We start from the raw sequence: 7,866 nt of genomic DNA on the forward strand, positions 1-7,866 counted from the left end.
TGAACACATGTTTATAGCAATTAACAGTCAATTAACAATGTTATGTGCACTTCGTTGAGTTTTGCATACTTGAATGGACTGACATATAGGCCTACTTTGTTACTTCTTAATTCTTCCTCTATGACAAAAATATTAAATTTTCTTAGTAAAAATAAAATACCCAAGGATTTGAACGGAATCTTAGAATACCCAAGGATTTGAACGGAATACCCAAGAACCCAAGACCAAGTCAAAATACCCAAGATCTTGGGTAAATACCCAAGCAGTGGTTACACTGCCTTTAATATTGGAGAAGCAATTACTGTAGGCCTACGAGCTGAGTTCACACCTCGAACGCTTTGATATTTCAGTATAAAGAAATGTAACTACATTACATTAACATTAAAAAATACAAAACAAATGTTTGACATTGTGAGACAGAAGCAGCCTTGGGTGGGCCCAAGTCCCTTTTTCTGATTTTTGAAAATTATAAAAGATGGAGAAAAGGAGTTTCAGACTTCCATTTACAGCCATCTAGATCTCCGTTCGCAACCTATGGGTCGCGACCCAATGAGTCGCACAATATTCAGATAAACGAAAGTGCCACAAAAGAACAACAACTTAATGCATGTGAGTAAATCTTGTTTTCAAAAAAAAATCGCTACACGCTATATAAGCTCGGTTTCCATCGGTCGCTCCCCTTATCGGCGACCGTCTCCGACAGTTGTCGGGAAGTTTGAACCTGGTTAATTTTGCCGACTGCGTTGCAGACGAATCAGTGTGCATTCTAGCTGCCTTGAGGCAATCGCGAAGGCAGCCCGATTCGTCTGCAACGCAATCGGCAAAGTTGAATCTTCCCGACGACTGTCGGCAACTGTCGCTGATAGGGTGAGCGATTTTATGGAAACCAAGCTAAGGGAAACTAGGCCTAGGTAAAATTACGATCGAAAAACGTGGTGTCGCATACAATTTTTTTAGATTTTTTACTACTAAAATACGCCTGATACAAACATCGTCTAAAAATCTTCTCAAAATTGGTCGTTTATAGCCTACGCAGATCGTCTTTTACGCGATCAAAATGGTTCATATCTCAAGTCAAAAGTACTTTATCAGAAAGACGGAAAATAGTGGCCCTGTGTCAAGGATTGCATTATCGACGCTTTAGTCTTTTTGTCGAAAAATAAACCATTACACTAACGGGCCTAAGTACGATACCGGTATTAAATTTGATGATTTTTATTTTTAATGGACACAAATGTACACTTTTAAATTTTAATTCCCAAAAAGGTATTCGGAATTTAAAGATGGTAGGATAAATTTCTTCGGTGTTAACAAAACTCCCTGAAAATACAATATCGTGAGTAGAATCGTTTTATGTTCCAATAACTATTGTACGGTATTTATTCCTTTTCAAATATATAGGCCTATATCTGTCTCTTATACACATCTAGATGTGTATAAGAGACAGGTGATAATACAGATAGAAAAATACGCTCTCAGTCGGTCAGTGTTAACAGTAGATCAGTGATCAAGTTTTATTATGTAATGCATTAATTAAGTAAGATCTTGACAGCGAGAGGTCGCAGGTTCGAGTCCCGCCAGAGGCATTTTATTACACAATTTCTTTATTCATTTATTTACAGGACTACATTCGGTGAGAGCTATGCTACACGATGTATTATGTCCTTTATTTACCTTTCTTTGATGATTTATATATATATATATATATATATATTATTTAACAGTGTTAACGGCTATCTTGATTTATATATTATATATATATATATATATATATATATATATTTCTTGGTGTGATTTTATAATTTAAAAAAAATATATTTTTGGTGGTTTTCATTCCAATTATGTGCATCATTTTCACTTTCCTGGCAACCCAAATGACTGTGACCAAATCCGACGGTGTGATGCTCCTAAAGGAGTTTTACCGAATGATCCACAGCCCAGATCCAAATAAACAATACTTGGTGTGTTACTGTCATTTATCAATGTAAAGGTGATTTTAAACCCTTGCAAAAGTGCGTGATTCCAGTAAACACCGATATCTCCCACACATGGTCATAATGTAAATGTAGGCCTACGTCCTCGAATCTAAATAATAGGTAGGCCTATAACTAGGTAGGCCTATACATACCTTTTACATTTCAATTATATCACTATAGTTCACTATAATACCTCCATGAATAAACGAATGAGGGCCCGGCCGGTATGAGCAAAAATAAAATGATTGTTAAAAATTAAAAAAAATATCATTCGATTGTTTTCGATATAGGCCTACTTCAGGGATAATTGTCGTACAGATTTTGATCATTCCTTCTTAGACCGGGTTCAAAGGGAACAGGTCAAAACGGCAAAAAAACCAAAACGGCAATAAGTCAAAACGGCAATGACCAAAACGGCAAAAAAAAAAACAAAAAAACAAACAAACAAAACGCGGGCAACACTTCTAGACCAGAACGGCAATGGACCAAAACGGCAATTAGTCAACGAAACGGAAAGACCAAAACGGCAAATAAAATACTACTAGGCTACTAGGCCTAGGCCTATGAGAGTCTAAGCCGAGGGCGTAGACATCATTATAGTTAGGTATTGTTATAAATGTATACTGTGCATAAATGATTGCGGTTATACAATTGCCTAAACATTGCAGAGGAAAAATATAGTTAAAAAAAAGAAGAAGAAAACAGTATATGCACTTGTATTTACGACGTTGTCTTATAATTATCAATGAGAACTCCTCCAGTAAATTACACATTCCATATTACAAGGTATTGTATGTACAATGTATTGTATGATGTATTTTGTTTTTGGTTTGCTGCCATCGTTCTGCGACGCGGAAGTCAAAACAGATGTGATACAATCCAAAGTTTTAAATTTGAAACCAGTGTCAGTATAATCTTAGGTAAGCATTTGGTTATCATAAGCCAGAATTTAGTCCAATGAAACTGTTTATCATCTTGATACCTTTCGATGAAAATTGACCCTACCGGCGTCACCACGGCATCCCCACCGATCGATCTAAAGTGACGTTGTTATGTGGATGTTTTATAGATTACTGAGAATGGTAATATCACCGAAAAAATAAATAAAATGAAAGTTTAATGACCAACAAAGACAATAGTTTGTCATTAGAAGTTTTTTTTTTCTCTTTAGTGGGGATTAAACCCACTTTTATTTCTTCTTTTCTCTTTGATTTTCATAAATCATGTCATAGAATATCCGTTTTATATATTTACAACAAGCTTAAAAATGCAAAGTCTCATATGTATACCATAAGCTTAAAAATGAAAAGGCGCATATGCATACAATTAAAAGACAATTTTTTTACGTGCATGTAGGCCTATACCTTATCTAATTATATTTGTATACATTTACATTTGTACATATTAAAAAGGGTCAGTCCTGATGGCTGACTAATCATCGCATTCTTAATATTTCTTATTGTATTCAATATCAAATAGTCTTGACGTGGATCCAAGTTCCATTTACAATTATATCTTAAAGTACGTGCTTTGTATAAACAAAATGTTCCAAGACTGTATATCATATTTAATTTTTTGGTTTCAGAACCAAGTACAATGTTCGAAAAAGCTGCCAGTAAGTGATCTAGGTTAAATTTGTTTTTTTTTTTTTATAAAATTCCACATACTTTTAGCTTCTTTACATTAAAAAAAATAATGTATTTCATCGTCAAGTACATTACATTCAGTGCACAGATTGTCGTCAATAATTTTCCATTTGTGTAATAATTACTTTCTTGTGGGTACAATCATATGTAATAATTTAATGTTTAGCTGTCTAATAAGGTTTTCTTTAATACATTTTACTTTTCGGTCTAACACTATATATACTTGTTGTGTTTTCATACTTAAAACTACATTTTTATTTACTTTTGCTTTTTCAATATTTTTTGTGTGTGCGGATAATCCTTTTCCATTTATTTGGTACAGCCATTTTAATTGTCGCGTATTCTGAAGTCCAATTATGTTTCACCTTCAATTTGCTCACAAGCTCTTGCTCAGGAATAAACATATTATTTTTAACTATATCTTTTATTTTATAAATTTCAGAAGTAATACAATTTCTGTAGCATAAAGAAACATTTTTTATACATATGTTTTTGTTACCCCATAGACTTTGTTCCATTATGGCATTGTACGTTTGTGGATAACATAATTGGCTTTCATTAACGCTTACGATTGCTTTAGCAACCGAGTTATAGAAGGGTGGCAATTTTATATTTTGTGGAAGCTTTATAAAATTAAAAGTAACATTTATTGGTCCAATTTCTTCAAAGTAATTTAATGGTAAGTATTTCCATTTTGCATCATCATTTAAAGACGTTTGAACCACTTTATTTTTAAAGCTGTTACTTGTGCACTAAAATCAGTGACTCTAAGCCCACCTTGACAATAGTCTGCATACATGGTGCTTCTTTTTATTTTATCTTTTTTATTTTTCCATATGAATTTAAATATTATTTTTTCAACATCTTTTACTATATTTTTCGGTATATCAAGAATACTTGCATTATAGACAAGTTTTGATAAGGCTAGTGTTTTGACAATAGTAATCCTACCAAAGATTGTAAAATTCCTTTTCTCCCATACAGCCAATACGTTTTCTAATGAATCAACCTATTCCTTCCAATTTTTTTGGTAGCAAAACTCTTTGTCGTGGCCAACGTAAATGCCAAGGATTTTAAAAGGAATTAATGGCCAGCATATATTACCTGTATCCTCATTTTGTTTTTTCCTATTTAACCATAGTGCGTTAGTTTTATCTTTATTTAATTGTAAACCTGAAACCTTTCCAAAGTGTTCAATCAGTTCTATACATTTTACAATACTCTTTTTATTTTTCAGAAAAAGAACAGTATCATCTGCAATTTGTGCAATTTTGACCGTACGATTGTCTCTATTAAAATAACGGAGTGTATTTAACATAAACTTTCGGTTAATTGTATCAAATGCCTTTCTGAAATCGAGGCTTAATACTGCTCCTTCTGATTGATTACTATCTATGTATGTTATAATATCTTCAATTAAGCGTATATTGTCGCCTCCGAAACGGCCTTTAACATAACCTTTTTGATCGTTATTCACAATTGAATGAATAACGGTTTGTAATCTTTTAGTAAGTACGAATGTTGCAATTTTATAATCAATATCGAGCAGAGTAATTGGTCTCCAATTATTTAGATCTTGGTGATCACCCTTTTTATAAATTAAATTAATTAAGCCTCTGCGTTGCGTTGCTGAAAATTCTTGGTATTGATAACCATAATTTAAGGCATCACATACAATATCATCAATAATAGGCCAAAACTTATGATAAAATTCTACAGTTAAACCATCAGAGCCCGGTGCTTTATTCTTTTTCATTTGATTAATAGCCTGCTCGCATTCCAATAACGTTAATTCACCCTCGCAGACTTGTTTTTCTGCTTCAGAGAGCACCTTTAAATCAATTCCTGACAGATATTCAGTAATTGCGTCATTGGAAACTTTTTGTTTTGAATAAACTTTCTTTAAAAAAATAACTTGTTGTTCAAGTACTTCATTGATATTTGATGTTAGTGATCCATCTTGTTTTTTCAATACCTTAATGTGCTTATTTTTATTGTTGTTTTTTTCCTAAACCAAGAAAGAATGTTGTGTTTCTTTCACCTTCTTCAACCCATTTAGTTCTACTCCTAATCTGGGCACCTCTGGCTTCTGTAATATATATATATATATATTATCTAAATCCTTTTTTCTTTTTTTCTAATTTTTTTTCTAATTAATCTGTTTTTTTTCCCTTCCAAATTGGGCAGAAATTTCTTTCATTTTAATTTTTATCAATTCCCATTTATCCTGTGGATTTAATGCTTTTATTCTGCATTGTTTAACTAAATTTATAATAACTCAATATATTCATCATCTTCTAGGTGTTTATTATTTAATTTCCATATACCAAGTCCTCTTTTCTCGCTAGTTGTTTTGAATTTTAACGAGACTTCTTGGTGATCAGTGAGAATTGCTGGTCTAATATCCCAGGAATTAACGTTTTGTATTAGATTTTTAGAAGTAAATATGTAATCAAGTCTTCTGTCATTTATTTAGTATAACTTTATTCGGAAAATTAATCTCAAAATCGAGTTGCCGTCCCCGGCGTTGCCAGTGACGTCGTATGAATTGTGTGATATTTTTACTAATTAACCCCTAAGTAAAAAATAGTTAAGCCATGTATTACCTTGCAAATCAACCCAGAAACTCCGTAGTTTGTTGATTGTTTATTGGTAGCGTCCCTTTGCTGCCAAAAATATTTTTTGGCAGTTGCGTCCCCGGTGACATCGTGAGGTCATAGTAAAAGCTGGTTACGATTTGGTGGCACATCGATTGAGTATTTTCCTTCATCTGGCCATGTAAGTCAGTACTGTCTCTTATACACATCTAGATGTGTATAAGAGACAGGGGTGAAGTGGGAGGGGGCATCGATGATCAGTTGAGGGGCGCTAATTCGTAAAATAAGGTTATTTTAGGTGATTTTTAACTGCTTGAACGTGATTTGTGGTTAACATAAGCAAGAATTCAGTCCAATGAAACTGTTTATCATTTTGATACCTTCCGACGAAAATTGACCCATCCGGCGTCACCACGGCGTCCCACCGATCGATCTAACGTGACGTTGTTATGTGGGTGTTTTATAGATTATTGAGAATGGTAATATCACCGAAAAAAATAAATAAAATGACAGTTGAATGACCAACAAAAACAACTGAAGACAATAATTTGGTATAACTTTATTCGGAAAATTAATCTCAAAATTGAGTTGCCGTCCCCGGCGTTGTCAGTGACGTCGTATGATTTGTGTGCGATTTTTACCAATTAACTCCTAAGTAATAAATAGTTATGCTATGTAGTACCTTGCAAATCAACCCAGAAACCTGGTACTTTGTTGATTGTTTATTGGTAGCGTCCCTTTGCTGCCAAAAATTGTTTTTTGGCAGTTGCGTCCCCGGTGACATCGTGAGGGCATGGTGAAGGCTGGTTACGATTTGGCGGCACATCGATTGAGTATTTTCATTCATCTGGCCATGTAAGTCAGTGGCGTATCTAGATGTCTTAAAATGGGGGGGGGGGCTGGAAGGTGCAGGGGGGATCGATCATCAGTTGAGGGGCTCTTATTCGCAAAATAAGGTGGTTTTTAACTACTTGACAGTGATTTGAAACTAGTTTCAGTATAATCTTAGGTGAGCATGTGCTTAACATAAGCGAGAATTGAGTCGAATAAAACTGTTTATCATCTTTATCGCACAAGGCAGGACAAAAAATTATTACAATAAAAGATGATGCAATGATGGTCTATGAAAGTTTTCTTTAAGAAATGTGGCACTACATAAAACCAATTATAAACATGGATGTGTACAACGATAAATACGGTGAAAATTAGGCTAAATTGTCATAGAAGTAAAAAAACGCGAAAGAACAACATAAATAATAAAAGTAAACAATATAAAAGCAGTAAACATTTAAATAATTAAAACTTTAACAGACAAAATGAGGCTAAAAAATTTATGTCATAAAAGTAAAAAGCGCGAAAGAAAAAAAAAACACTTAATAATAATAATGATTATAATAACAATAATAATAATAATAATAATAATAATAATAATAATAATAATAATAATAATAATAATAATAATAATATTAATAATAATAGTATTATAATAACAACAACAACAATACAACATACAAATTCAATAGTAAGAAAGATTGGGGGAACACAATATAATATATACAATATAAACCATTGAACATTTAAATAATTAAAACCTTAAAATACAGATAATATTAGGCTAAACAATTTATGTCATGAAAGTAAAAAACG

This window comes from Anneissia japonica, unplaced genomic scaffold (genome assembly GCF_011630105.1).
Source record: "Anneissia japonica isolate Jap-2015-1 unplaced genomic scaffold, ASM1163010v1 scaffold1483_len710385_cov172, whole genome shotgun sequence".
Taxonomy (NCBI): Eukaryota; Metazoa; Echinodermata; class Crinoidea; order Comatulida; family Comatulidae; genus Anneissia; species Anneissia japonica.